The sequence below is a fragment of the Pogoniulus pusillus genome, chromosome 3 (assembly GCF_015220805.1).
Source record: "Pogoniulus pusillus isolate bPogPus1 chromosome 3, bPogPus1.pri, whole genome shotgun sequence".
Lineage (NCBI taxonomy): Eukaryota > Metazoa > Chordata > Aves > Piciformes > Lybiidae > Pogoniulus > Pogoniulus pusillus.
Window position 1 is genome coordinate 1,282,114 of NC_087266.1, and position 13,671 is coordinate 1,295,784.

General features: G+C 55.5%; 1 protein-coding gene across 2 annotated transcripts in view; it reads left to right on the forward strand.

Annotated features, from left to right (window-relative positions):
• Window positions 1–251: 251 nt before the first annotated feature.
• The window catches only part of CAPN5 (calpain 5), an 88,592-nt gene continuing 75,172 nt past the window's right edge, over window positions 252–13,671 (forward strand). Inside the window, exons 1-3 of one of the 2 annotated variants that reach the window (XM_064168594.1) lie at window positions 252–583; window positions 2,478–2,671; window positions 3,075–3,211. The gene's annotated coding sequence lies outside the window, so the exon portion shown is untranslated. Of the gene's footprint in view, window positions 584–2,455; window positions 2,672–3,074; window positions 3,212–13,671 lie in introns of those variants that run through there. The other variant, XM_064168602.1, reaches the window with a different exon arrangement.

Genomic DNA, 13,671 nt, shown 5'->3' on the forward strand with positions numbered 1-13,671 from the left:
GTCAGTTTGGGTTTGGTTACAGGTTGCCCTGCTCGCAGGAGTCACAGACTCTCTTCCATGGCTCTGCAGGAATCAGGCAGCCTCTGCTTGGCTCAGACTTGAGCCTCACCCCCACATGTCCCCAGTGCTGGTGCACCCTTTCAGCTGTTGAAGGCTGGTTGAGGGGTTTAGCCCTGACCACAGCTGCTGTTTGCTTTGGTCTGGCTGGTTTGATGGCAGGCAGGCTGAGGGCACAGCAGTCGAGCGAGCACTTCATGCAAAGCCCTGCTCCTGCAGCTCCCATCCAGGTGCTTCAGACAAGACTGGGAACATGGGGATTCAGATGGGTAATTCTGGGGGCAGGGTTGATGCCTAAACCTCTGACTTGACTTAACTCTCCCTTTTTGCCCTGACTGAGTTGCAGGTTTAAGAAGAGCCAAGTTCAGAACCCAACTAATTAACCCAAGACCCTAAACCAGTATCCACCAATTGCTTTTACACCAATTTCACACAAGCTGGATCTGCCCAACGTGTAGAGCAGCCTGAGGATTCAAAAGGCCAAGATCAGAAAGTCTTTTCATGATTTGGCCACAGGAAATAGGTGGTAAGCAAAATCTCAGCTCCATCCTCCTGTTCCCCAAAGCTCTGGAACATGTTTCTGTTCCTCCAACGCCAGGATGGGCTCTCACACAGGCTCATGGCAAACACAGACCAAAATTTCCTCCAGCAATTTAATTTGCTAAATGAAATCCTTGGTTAGGCACTCCAGGAGGGTTTGGGTTGTGTGCACTGTTGGTGCCTGGCACTTGGAAGAAGAGGTTTTTCAAGCAGCCCTGAGGAGAGGGACTTGGGGGTGCTGGTGGAGGAGAAGCTCAGCAGGAGCCAGCAGTGTGCACTTGCAGCCCAGAAAGCCAAGCAGAGCCTGGGCTGCAGCAGCAGCAGTGTGGCCAGCAGGGCCAGGGAGGGGATTCTCCCCCTCTGCTCTGCTCTGCTGAGACCCCACCTGGAGTCCTGCATCCAGCTCTGGAGCCCCTGGGACAAGAGGGCTGTGGAGATGCTGGAGAGTGTCCAGAGCAGGGCCAGGAGGATGCTGAGAGGCTGCAGCAGCTCTGCTGTGAGCACAGCCTGAAAGAGTTGGGGCTGTGCAGGCTGGAGCAGAGGAGGCTCCCAGGGGACCTTCTTGTGGCCTTGCAGCATCTGAAGAGGGCTCCAAAAGAGCTGGGGAGGGACTTCTGAGGGTGTGAGGGAGTGTCAGGAGTGGGGGGGATGGAGCAAAGGTGGAGGTGTGGAGAGTGAGGCTGGAGGTGAGGAGGAAGTTGTTGAGCAGGAGAGTGGTGAGAGGCTGGAGTGGGTTGCCCAGGGAGGTGGTTGAGGCCCCATGGCTGGAGGTGTTTGAGGCCAGGCTGGCTGAGGCTGTGTGCAGCCTGCTCTAGGGTAGGGTGTGCCTGGGCATGGCAGGGGGGTTGGGACTGGCTGCTCCTTGTGCTCCCTTCCAACCCTGATTCTGTGATTGTAAGCAGCAGAAGCAGTCCTTAGCAGCTCTCCTTAGACTGAACAAGAGCTGATTTTTTCCTCTTGATCTTCCACACTGACTCTTGGATGTTGACTCCTGACCTCAGCTTACTGCACTGAAGATGTTTATTGTCTTACAAACAACTTCTCTCCACCTGTCATGGACATGAAGCACTCAGTGCATTACGTGGCCAAGCTTTCCAGCAGGGACACAGTCAGCAGTGCTGAAGTGTGGGGTTTGGTTTACCTCCTGAGATTTGGTGTGTTCTGGCAGGTAGTTAATGACACTGGCAGGTGAGGAGCAGTTGGACTGTCAAATGGAGCTGCCAGGAGCAACCTTTATTGATAGCTTTGCCAGACTGAACTGATTTCTTCCTGACCAAAGCAGCTGGTGACCAACAGGAGGCTTGCTGGGTATCAGCCTCTCTTGTTTTGCAAAGCACAGCAGCCTGGGCAGGTGTCACTGCCTTTCATTTGTTGTTCCTGCTGTAGCCAAGCACTAATTTGGGTCTTTATAGTTCAAATTATTAAAGAGCTGGACACAGTACTGCAAGTTGGGGTCGTAGAATCATGGAATAGAATCCTAGAACCGAGCAGGTTGGCAGAGAGCTCCAAGCTCAGCCAGCCCAACCCAGCACCCAGCCCTGCCCAACCAACCAGACCAGTGCCATGGTCTCAGCACAGCAGAGCAGGAGGGGAGTCACTCATGGAGTCACTAACAGACCTATGTTGGATCTCTCTTCCCTGTGGTCAGTGGGTGGCACTTTTTTGCTGTGGATGGACCTCAGGCATCCCAAATGACCTTAGCTTGGCTCTTGCCTAGAGAGACCAAGCTCCCAACGTGCTGCTGTTGGCCCTGCTGGCCTTAGAGCAAACAAGATTTGACCTGGATGGGTGTGAGATCACTGATCTGGCACCACCCAGGAGCCTTCTGTCCTCAGGAACATCTTCAGGGCCATCTGCCCTGTCTCTGCTTCCTCAAACAGCCTCCAGCAGCTAAGACACAGCAAACTTAGGGTGCTTGAAGGTCCAGCACCAGCAGAGCTCCGGATAGGACACCATGAGGACAGGACAGACAGACAGCTCCACCACAGTTGCCCTGGCATGGGAAGGAGACAGAACAAGGAGGAAAGTCTGGATTCATCCTCAGTCACCAGAGAGCCCAAGATGGGATAATATGGTGAGGCCTGGAGCTTCAGGAGGTGCTCCCCACCACACCCTGGGCAGGCACAGAGCTGGGGTGGTGTCCTCCTCAACCTGGTGCATGTGAGGGGCTCTGTGAGGCCTGGAGCTGCAGGATGTGCTCCTCACCACACCCTGGGCAGGGGCAGAGCTGGGGTGGTGTCCTTCTCCACCTGGTGCATGTGAGGGGCTCTGTGAGACCTGGAGCTGCAGGATGTGCTCCTCACCACACCCTGGGCAGGGGCAGAGCTGGGGTGGTGTCCTCCTCCACCTAGTGCATGTGAGGGGCTCTGTGAGGCCTGGAGCTGCAGCAGGTGCTCCCCACCACTCTCTGGGCAGGGGCAGAGCTGGGGTGGTGTCCTCCTCCACCTAGTGCATGTGAGGGGCTCTGTGTTTTCCAGGACAGAAGTAATGTGTGGAGCACTGTGTGTGATGGATAAAAACATCCCAGCCTCCAAGCAGAAAGTGCATGGACTTCACTTCAGGCCTGTTTTGTGACTGAGACAGTTAATTCAGCAGCCTGGCTCCTAAAGTCAAGGTGAGTATCTCACCTTGCTCACACACAACACCCACGGGTCTCAGTGCATGACACTTCCCAGCTGCTTCAGCAATCCAAATAGCCACTGACAAAGAAAACCCAACCAAACAAACCCCAGCCTCATTCATCTCCTTCACTGAGACTAATTTGCATGCAAGAGGCACACAGCAGCTCAATGAAATTAGCAGTAATTAACAGTGCTGACACACAGAGGGACGAGGCAGAAGCTTGGGGTGTGCAGCTCCCGTGCAGCTTGCACCCAGGGCACAGCACCCAGCAGCACCTTGATGCAGGGAGGGCTCTGCCTTGGTGGTTTCTGAGCACTGAGACCAGGCAGGTGAACGCTGCTGGAGAGCAGCTGGCATGAGCCCGCAGGAACTGAATGAGTGGAGCTGCTCTGCTGAGCTGAACTGCTTGTCAGAGCCCTCAGATGGATAGGCTGCCCAGCAGCAGGGGTGCAGTGATTTATCTGGGTGCATTTTGCCTCCTGGCTGCTGCACTGACTCACTGCCCAGCAGCAGAACCCAGAGCATTTGTTAAAGGATTGCAGCCTTGTGCAAGCCTGGGGACGAGGCCAACTTCTCCTGAGTGATGAACAGAGCAGCCAAAGCGACTCTACAGCCAGGCAAACCTGGCCAGGCCCTTCTGAGTCAGTGCTGAACGGCATGAGGTGATTCTCCCCCTCTGCTGAGACCCCAGCTGGAGTCCTGCATCCAGCTCTGGAGCCCCTGGGACAAGAGGGCTGTGGAGATGCTGGAGAGTGTCCAGAGCAGGGCCAGGAGGATGCTGAGAGGCTGCAGCAGCTCTGCTGTGAGCACAGCCTGAAAGAGTTGGGGCTGTGCAGGCTGGAGCAGAGGAGGCTCCCAGGGGACCTTCTTGTGGCCTTCCAGCATCTGAAGGGGGCTCCAGAAAAGCTGGGGAGGGACTTTTGAGGGTGTGAGGGAGTGTCAGGAGTGGGGGGAATGGAGCAAAGGTGGAGGTGGGGAGAGTGAGGCTGGAGGTGAGGAGGAAGTTGTTGAGCAGGAGAGTGGTGAGAGGCTGGACTGGGTTGCCCAGGGAGGTGGTTGAGGCCCCATGGCTGGAGGTGTTTGAGGCCAGGCTGGCTGAGGCTGTGTGCAGCCTGCTCTAGGGTAGGGTGTCCCTGGGCATGGCAGGGGGTTGGCACTGGCTGATCCTTGTGCTCCCTTCCAGCCCTGCCTGCTTCTGTGATTCCATGATTTTGTTCCTTTGCAGTCCTCCAAGGGTTTAGTTTGTGTTCTGGGATTTCCTCTCCTCTTTCTTTTTTTCTTTGCCTTCAGTTGGTTCATTTTCCTTTAATCTTCTTGGTTTTAACATCCCACCTTGGCTGGAATGAATACAAGAGCCAGTGCTAGTTACAAGGGGAAAAGCTGTGAACAACAGCAGAAGCTGTTGCAGGAGGGATATTTCCATGCACAGTATCTGAAGAGCAAACAGACCCCAGCTGTGTTTCCCTCCTGCCTGCAGCAGAGGAGGCTCAGGGCAGAGCTCATTGCTGCCTGCAGCTGCCTGCAGGGAGGCTGTAGCCAGGTGGGGTTGGGCTCTGCTGCCAGGCAAGCAGCAAGGGAAGAAGGGGACAGAGTCTGAAGCTGTGGCAGGGCAGGTCTAGGCTGGATGTTGTTAGGAAGTTGCTGGCAGAGAGAGTGATTGGCATTGGAATGGGCTGCCCAGGGAGGTGGTGGAGTGGCCGTGGCTGGAGGTGTTGCAGCCAAGCCTGGCTGGGGCACTTAGTGCCATGGTCTGGTTGGTTGGGCAGGGCTGGGTGCTAGGTTGGGCTGGCTGAGCTTGGAGCTCTCTTCCAACCTGCCTGATTCTATGATCCTATGATCTCTGGAGGTCCCTTCCAACCTCCCCTGCCAAAGCAGGATCCCCTAGGGCAGTTTGCACAGGAATGCACCCAGGTGGGTTTGGAAAGCCTGGGACCAGCTGGGTGAGGGAGGTGATTCTCTGCTCTTGTGAACCCCTATCCGGAGTACTGCACCCAGCTCTGGTGCCTCCAACACAAGAAGGACATGGAACTCCTGGAGCAGGCTTTAGGCTGCAAACCCTCACCCAGATGAGGCTCCTCTGAGAGCTGAAGGCAAAGCAAATCATTTTGTCTTCATTTTCCCTTATCAAATGCTTCTCAGGGTGCAGTTGTTTGCTAATGAGTCCAGCCCTTCACAAGTGGCAAGTGGAGTGAGCTTCCTTGAGTCATTAACAACTAAGGAGGAGCTGAGGAGTGTGCAATTATCCAGCTGGCTGCTTGTCCCCCCTTGCTAGCCTGGGATATTGATTCTTCTGCTGCTGATTCAGAGGCAAGGTAGCCAAGCTGTGAATCAGCCCTTGCCACGTCTTGCAACACCTGTCTCTTTCCCTAGATCTCCTCTCCACATCCCAGCCAGGTCTGGCAGAGCTTTGTTAATGAGATCAGGGCATAATTGCAGCACAGGGTGGTTGGGCTGCAGAGTCAGGAGAATCACAGGATCATAAAATCATTTTGGTTGGAAAAGACTTTTTAGGATCATTGTGTCCAAATCTTATTTAACTCGACCAGGTCTGGTGCTAAACCCTCAGCATCACTTCTCTGTGGCTTTTAAACACCTCCAGGGATGGGGATTCAAGCACCTCTCTGGAGCAGGGGATTGAGTCCAGCAGCAGTATGTTTGCAGATGGCACCAAGCTAGGAGCAGCTGTGGAGCTGTTGGAGTGTAGCAGAGCCCTGCAGAGGGACCTGGCCAGGCTGGATGGGTGGGCAGAGGCCAAGGGGATGAGACTGAACAAGGCCAAGGGCAGGGTTCTGCACTTTGGCCACAACAACCCCAGGCAGCACTACAGGCTGGGGCCAGAGTGGCTGAGAGCAGCCAGGCAGAGAGGGCCCTGGGGGTGCTGGCAGAGAGGAGCTGAAGCTGAAGCAGCAGTGCCCAGGTGGGCAGCAGAGCCAATGGCATGGAGCTGTTGTGGCCAGAAGCAGTTGCTCCATTTCTCTGTCTCTCATGAAAAGAGGCTGTGTCCTCTTGTACTGTCCCAAGTTGCCTGGGAGAGGAGCCTGACCTCCCCCTGACTACAACTTCCCTTCAGGTAGTTGTAGAGAGTGATAAGGTCCCCTCTAAGTCTCCTCCAGGCTGAGATGCAGTGGACAACCTCCAGCAGTCCTCTTCCCAACACAGGGGCTGCCTGCTGGGCTGAAGCTGAGCGCCACTGATCCCAGCAGCCTGCAATCCTCTGCTCCTCTTTGAAGGCACCAAGAAACCAACCTAGAATTCTTCTGCTCATCCATTTGCACTTGAATGAAACCTCATTTCCCCCCAGTTCTCCAAAGTTGTTTGCCCTGCTTGCAAGCTCTGGAGTCCCAGTAATGTATTCTTGCCTCTCCACCTCCACATGATTGCAGCCTAATCTGCTACACACTTGATTTATTTAAGATGCTCCAGTAATGGGAGTCATTTAGGTCCCTCTGCAGATATGTATTTATTTATTGCTGTTCATTTTAACTGCAGAGCCAGTTGGCAGGAGAGGCAGAGAGAGGGAGAGACAAGGCTGGGGTCACAAGGATGTTAAATGATTCGCTGTCAAAAATAGCTGGTTGGGAAAGTTAAGTGGAGCAAGGGCACTCAAGGTCAGAGTCAGTCACCTCTGGGAGGAGGAGGAGGATGTTCATTAGCTCATCTTGACCAAAGGGCCAGCAGTTGGTAGCAAAATGGGAAGGCAGCAGCTCCTCTTGGGTTGGTTGGTTGGTAGGGGTTTTTCTGTTTTGGCAGAAGTAGCTCTTGGATAAGAAGCCAAATGGTTGTCCTTGAGCATGATGAAGGAGGGCCAGTGGCATTCTGGGGTGGACTGGATGGGCTGAGCTTAGTAGGTCGAGAGAGGTTCTCCTGCCCCTCTGCTCCTGCCCTCTGGCTGGAGGTGTTGCAGCCAAGCCTGGCTGGGGCACTTAGTGCCATGGTCTGGTTGGTTGGGCAGGGCTGGGTGCTAGCTTGGGCTGGAGCTCTCTTCCAACCTGCCTGATTCTATGATTCTATAAGAAGGACATAGAACTGCTTGAGAGAGTCCAGCTCAGAGCCAGAAAGATGATTAAGGGAGTGGAATATCTTCCTTAAGAGGTGAGCCTGAGGGAGCTGGGGCTGGGATCTTGGAGAGGAGGAGACAGAGAGGTGACTTCAGTCATGTTGATAAAGATGTGCAGGTGAGTGCCAGGAGGCTGCAGCCAGGCTCTGCTGGGTGATGCCCAGTGCCAGGCCAAGGGGCACTGGGTGGAAGCTGAGGCAGAGGAAGTTCCATGGGAACATGAGGAGGAATTTTTTCCTAGTGAGCGTGCCAGAAGACTGGAACAGGCTGCCCAGGGGGGCTGTGTGATTATGGGCACCTGCTGCAGGGGTCAAAAGGAGACCACAAAAGTGGTGAGAGAGTGGAATCCCTCTGCCATGAACAAAGGCTGAGAGTGTTGAGGTTGTGCAGCCTGGGCAAGAGCTCAGGCTTCTGGTGGCCTTTCAGTACTTGAAGGGACCTATAAGAAAAGTGAGGACAGGCATAGGATCACAGAATCACAGAATCAGGCAGGCAGAGAGCTCCAAGCTCAGCCAGCCCAACCTAGCACCCCGCCCTGCCCAACCAACCAGACCATGGCACTAAGTGCCCCAGCCAGGCTTGGCTGCAACACCTCCAGCCACAGCCACTCCACCACCTCCCTGGGCAGCCCATTCCAATGCCAATCACTCTCTCTGCCAGCAACTTCCTCGTCATATCCAGCCCAGACCTGCCCTGCCACAGCTTCAGACTCTGTCCCCTTCTTCTCTTGCTGCTTGCCTGGCAGCAGAGCCCAACCCCACCTGGCTACAGCCTCCCTGCAGGCAGCTGCAGGCAGCAATCAGCTCTGCCCTGAGCCTCCTCTGCTGCAGGCTGCACCCCCCCAGCTCCCTCAGCCTCTCCTCACAGGGCTGTGCTCCAGGCCCCTCCTCAGCCTTGCTGCCCTGCTCCAAACACCTTCCAGCACCTCAACAGCTCTCTGCAATTCAGGAGCCCACAACTGGACACAGCACTGCATGGGTGGCCTGAGCAGTGCTGAGCACAGGGGCACAAGAACCTCCCTTGTCCTGCTGCCCACAGAGTCGATCAAGAGGAAGCCCCAGAGATGATCAGAGTGCTGGAGAACCTCCCCTGTGGGGACAGGCAGAGAGAGTTGGAGCTGTTCAGCCTGAAGAAGTGTCCAGGGAGACCTCAAAGTTGCCTTCCAGTACCTGAAAGGGGCTACATGAGAGCTGGGAAGGGAGTTTTGACATGAGCTCGTGGTGACAAGATGAGAGGGAATGAACTGAAGCTGGAAGAGAGGAGATTTAACTGGAGATTAGGAAGAACTTCTTTAGAGTGAGGGTAGTGAGGCTGGAACAGGTTGCCCAGGGAGGTGTTCAAGGAAAGGTTGGACAAGGGCTTGTGCAACCTGGTCTAGCTGTCTGGAAGGTGTCCCTGCCTGTGGTGGTGGTGGGGGTTGGAAGTAGCTGGTCTATAAGGACCCTTTCAACCCAAACCATTCTGTGACCTCTCTCTGATCTCAGCTCCAGCTTCAACTCTCCCTTCCCAGTCTCAGCCCTGGTGTGACGTTTCCATTCCTCTTCGAGCAAGCTCCTTGCTGGTTGGCTTTTTGTCTTGCTTACCAGCAGCTGGGCCATTAGAGAGCTGCCTGATTTGTGAGAGTGCAGAAGCAAGTGCTGATCCAGGCAGTTAAGAGAAGGATTTAATGGGGTGGATTTCCCAGCACAGTTATCAATTAGCAGGAGCTGGCTGCCAGGCAGACGCTGTGCAGAGCAGAGTGTGGCCACATCCTGATCTCTTCACCAGGGCTGAGGGTGGCTCTGATCAGAACTTATGGCTTCCACCTTGCATTTTACACAGAAACAGGGCAGAATGAGACTCTTCAGAATCAGTCATGGAGTGGTAGGGGTTGGAAGGGACCTCCAGAGACCACTGAGCCAAACAAGTCCTGTTTAGTATCTTCATTGATGATCTGGAGCAGGAGATTTGAGTCCAGCAGCAGTGAGTTTGCAGATGGCACCAAGCTAGGAGCAGCTGTGGAGCTGTTGGAGGGTAGCAGAGCCCTGCAGAGGGACCTGGCCAGGCTGGATGGGTGGGCAGAGGCCAAGGGGATGAGACTGAAGAAGGCCAAGTGCAGGGTTCTGCACTTTGGCCACAACAACCCCAAGCAGCACTACAGGCTGGGGCCAGAGTGGCTGAGAGCAGCCAGGCAGAGAGGGCCCTGGGGGTCCTGGCCTGGCTCAGGAGCACTGCTGGTTGCACACTGCAGAAGCACTGCTGGTCGCACACTACAGAAGCACTGCTGGTCGCACACTGCAGAGGCACTGCTGGTCGCACCCTGCAGAGGCACTGCTGGTCGCACACTGCAGAGGCACTGCTGGTCGCACACTGCAGAGGCACTGCTGGTCGCACACTGCAGAAGCACTGCTGGTCGCACACTGCAGAAGGACTGCTGGTCGCACACTGCAGAAGCACTGCTGGTCGCACGCTACAGAAGCACTGCTGGTCGCACACTGCAGAAGGACTGCTGGTCGCACACTGCAGAAGGACTGCTGGTCGCACACTGCAGAAGCACTGCTGGTCGCACTCTGCAGAAGCACTGCTGGTCGCACACTACAGAAGCACTGCTGGTCGCACGCTACAGAAGCACTGCTGGTCGCACACTACAGAAGCACTGCTGGTCGCACACTGCAGAAGCACTGCTGGTCGCACACTACAGAGGCACTGCTGGTCGCACACTGCAGAAGGACTGCTGGTCGCACACTGCAGAAGCACTGCTGGTCGCACACTACAGAAGCACTGCTGGTCGCACACTACAGAGGCACTGCTGGTCGCACACTACAGAGGCACTGCTGGTCGCACACTGCAGAAGGACTGCTGGTCGCACACTGCAGAAGCACTGCTGGTCGCACACTGCAGAAGCACTGCTGGTCGCACACTACAGAGGCACTGCTGGTCGCACACTGCAGAAGGACTGCTGGTCGCACACTGCAGAAGCACTGCTGGTCGCACACTGCAGAAGGACTGCTGGTCGCACACTGCAGAAGCACTGCTGGTCGCACACTGCAGAAGCACTGCTGGTCGCACGCTACAGAAGCACTGCTGGTCGCACACTGCAGAAGGACTGCTGGTCGCACACTGCAGAAGCACTGCTGGTCGCACACTGCAGAAGCACTGCTGGTCGCACACTGCAGAAGCACTGCTGGTCGCACACTACAGAAGCACTGCTGGTCGCACGCTACAGAAGCACTGCTGGTCGCACACTACAGAAGCACTGCTGGTCACACACTGCAGAAGGACTGCTGGTCGCACACTACAGAAGCACTGCTGGTCGCACGCTACAGAAGCACTGCTGGTCGCACACTACAGAAGCACTGCTGGTCACACACTGCAGAAGCACTGCTGGTCGCACACTACAGAAGCACTGCTGGTCGCACGCTACAGAAGCACTGCTGGTCGCACACTACAGAAGGACTGCTGGTCGCACACTGCAGAAGCACTGCTGGTCGCACACTACAGAAGCACTGCTGGTCGCACACTGCAGAAGCACTGCTGGTCGCACACTACAGAGGCACTGCTGGTCGCACACTGCAGAAGGACTGCTGGTCGCACACTGCAGAAGCACTGCTGGTCGCACACTACCGAAGCACTGCTGGTCGCACACTGCAGAAGCACTGCTGGTCGCACACTACAGAAGCACTGCTGGTCGCACACTACAGAAGCACTGCTGGTCGCACACTACAGAAGCACTGCTGGTCGCACACTACAGAGGCACTGCTGGTCGCACACTGCAGAAGCACTGCTGGTCGCACACTACAGAAGCACTGCTGGTCGCACACTGCAGAAGCACTGCTGGTCGCACACTGCAGAAGCACTGCTGGTCGCACACTACAGAAGCGCTGCTGGTCGCACACTGCAGAAGCACTGCTGGTCGCACACTGCAGAAGCACTGCTGGTCGCACACTGCAGAAGGACTGCTGGTCGCACACTGCAGAAGCACTGCTGGTCGCACACTACAGAAGCACTGCTGGTCGCACACTGCAGAAGCACTGCTGGTCGCACACTACAGAAGCACTGCTGGTCGCACACTACAGAAGCACTGCTGCTTGCACACTACAGAAGGACTGCTGGTCGCACACTGCAGAAGCACTGCTGGTCGCACACTGCAGAAGCGCTGCTGGTCGCACACTGCAGAAGCGCTGCTGGTCGCACACTGCAGAAGCGCTGCTGGTCGCACACTGCAGAAGCACTGCTGGTCGCACACTGCAGAAGCACTGCTGCTTGCACACTACAGAAGGACTGCTGGTCGCACACTGCAGAAGCACTGCTGGTCGCACACTACAGAAGGACTGCTGGTCGCACGCTGCAGAAGCACTGCTGGTCGCACACTACAGAAGGACTGCTGGTCGCACGCTGCAGAAGCACTGCTGGTCGCACACTACAGAAGCACTGCTGGTCGCACACTACAGAAGCACTGCTGGTCGCACGCTACAGAAGCACTGCTGCTTGCACACTGCTGGTTGCACACTGCAGAAGCACTGCTGCTTGCACACTACAGAAGCACTGCTGGTTGCACACTAAAGTGGGAGATACAGATGGAGAGAAGGAAGAAAGGGGAGGCACTGGCCCAGGTTGCCCAGAGAGGTGGAAGATGCCTCATCCTCAGACGCAGCCCAGGTCAGGCTGGACAGGGTTGTGAGCAGCCTACTCTACTTGCAGATGTTCCTGCTGACTGCAGGAGGGTTGGACTCGATGACCTTTAAATGTCCAACTCCAGCCCAAACCATGCTATGATAAAAGGACTCTGTGAAACAGGAGCCTTGCTCTGACCTGGTTTTGATCCCCTGAGACCCACGGGGAAAGAGGAAAAGACGGGCAGAAGAGGAACCCATTAGAAAACAGCTTCTGCTGCCAGAGAGACCATTCATGGCACTGCAGATTTGCTGCCTTTCCTCTTCCTTTAATTAATAAGTGAATGAAAATCACTTAATTTAATTTAAATCATCTCTGCAGGTCTCTAAGGCCAGGCTGGATGTGGAGCAACCTTGACCTGCTGCGAGGTATCCTTGCCTATGGCAGGGGGGGTGGAACTGGATGCTCCTTGAGGTCCCTTCCAGGCCTGTGACTCTGAGTGGTACCAGAAATGCTGCACCAAGCAAATCAGCAATGAAATGATTTTAAAAGAGAGGGAAAAAGCAAAAGATCAAATTACCCAGAGAAGCCTGTCAGAGAATAAGCAAGCTGAAGAAATGGCCAAGCCCAGAGGAGGTGAATCACCCACATGAGTCCTGGTGAGCAGGTACAGCTGCAGGGGACACCTGAGTGGGAACAGCAGCTTGTGCCAGAGCAGCTCTGCTCCAGGCACGGCCTCCTTTCTAATTTTATCACCCAAATTTCACTGCATTACTGCAGCTGTGACAAGCAGATGTCCTTAAGCCTTTCCTCTGTGGCTGGCAGGCAGCAGGAGCTAACCCTGAGCCCTGGGTTGGCTGTTTTTGTTGCTGTTGTTGTTGCCTGAAGGACTCTGACCACCAAGAAACTTGAATGTGGGAAGTTTATCCTGAGAATGTAGAGACTTGGAGGGGATCTAAACAGTGGTTAGAAATCTCTGAGGGCCTCTGCTGTGAGCACAGACTGAAGGAGTTGGGGCTGTGCAGGATGGAGCAGAGGAGGCTCCCAGGGGACCTTCTTGTGGCCTTCCAGCATCTGAAGGGGGCTACAGAAAAGCTGGGGAGAGACTTTGGAGGGTGTGAGGGAGTGTCAGGAGTGGGGGGAATGGAGCAAAGGTGGAGGTGTGGAGAGTGAGGCTGGAGGTGAGGAGGAAGTTGTTGAGCAGGAGAGTGGTGAGAGGCTGGAGTGGGTTGCTCAGGGAGGTGGTTGAGGCCCCATGGCTGGAGGTGTTTGAGACCAGGCTGGCTGAGGCTGTGTGCAGCCTGCTCTAGGGTAGGGTGTCCCTGGGCATGGCAGGGGGTTGGCACTGGCTACTCCTTGTGGTCCCTTCCAGCCCTGACTGCCTCTGTGATCCTACTCCACACCATTCCTGGCTGACATGTGTCCCCTTCACACCCAAACCCTCCAGTACCTGGTGACACTCCCCCAGACCTTCCATAGGTGATGCCTGGCACCTGGGTGGCCCTGGTGTGCAGTATCCAGCTGATGTTGGTGCATGCTGCTCCAGATTGCCCATTTCCCAATCCTGATGCCAGGCTTTGTCCCAGTATGCCCAAGGAAGTGGCTGAGTCACCATCCCTGGAGGGACTTGAAGGATGTGTAGTTTTAGTGATGATCTGGCACTGTTGGGTTAAAGGTTGGACTTGGTCATCTCCAAAGGTCTTCTCCAACATCCTGCACTTCTATGACTGTACTTGGTGCCAGGGCACTGGTCAAAGTGCCAGGGCCTAGGAGGTCCCTGTGGCTGATGCCAGAGCCCATGT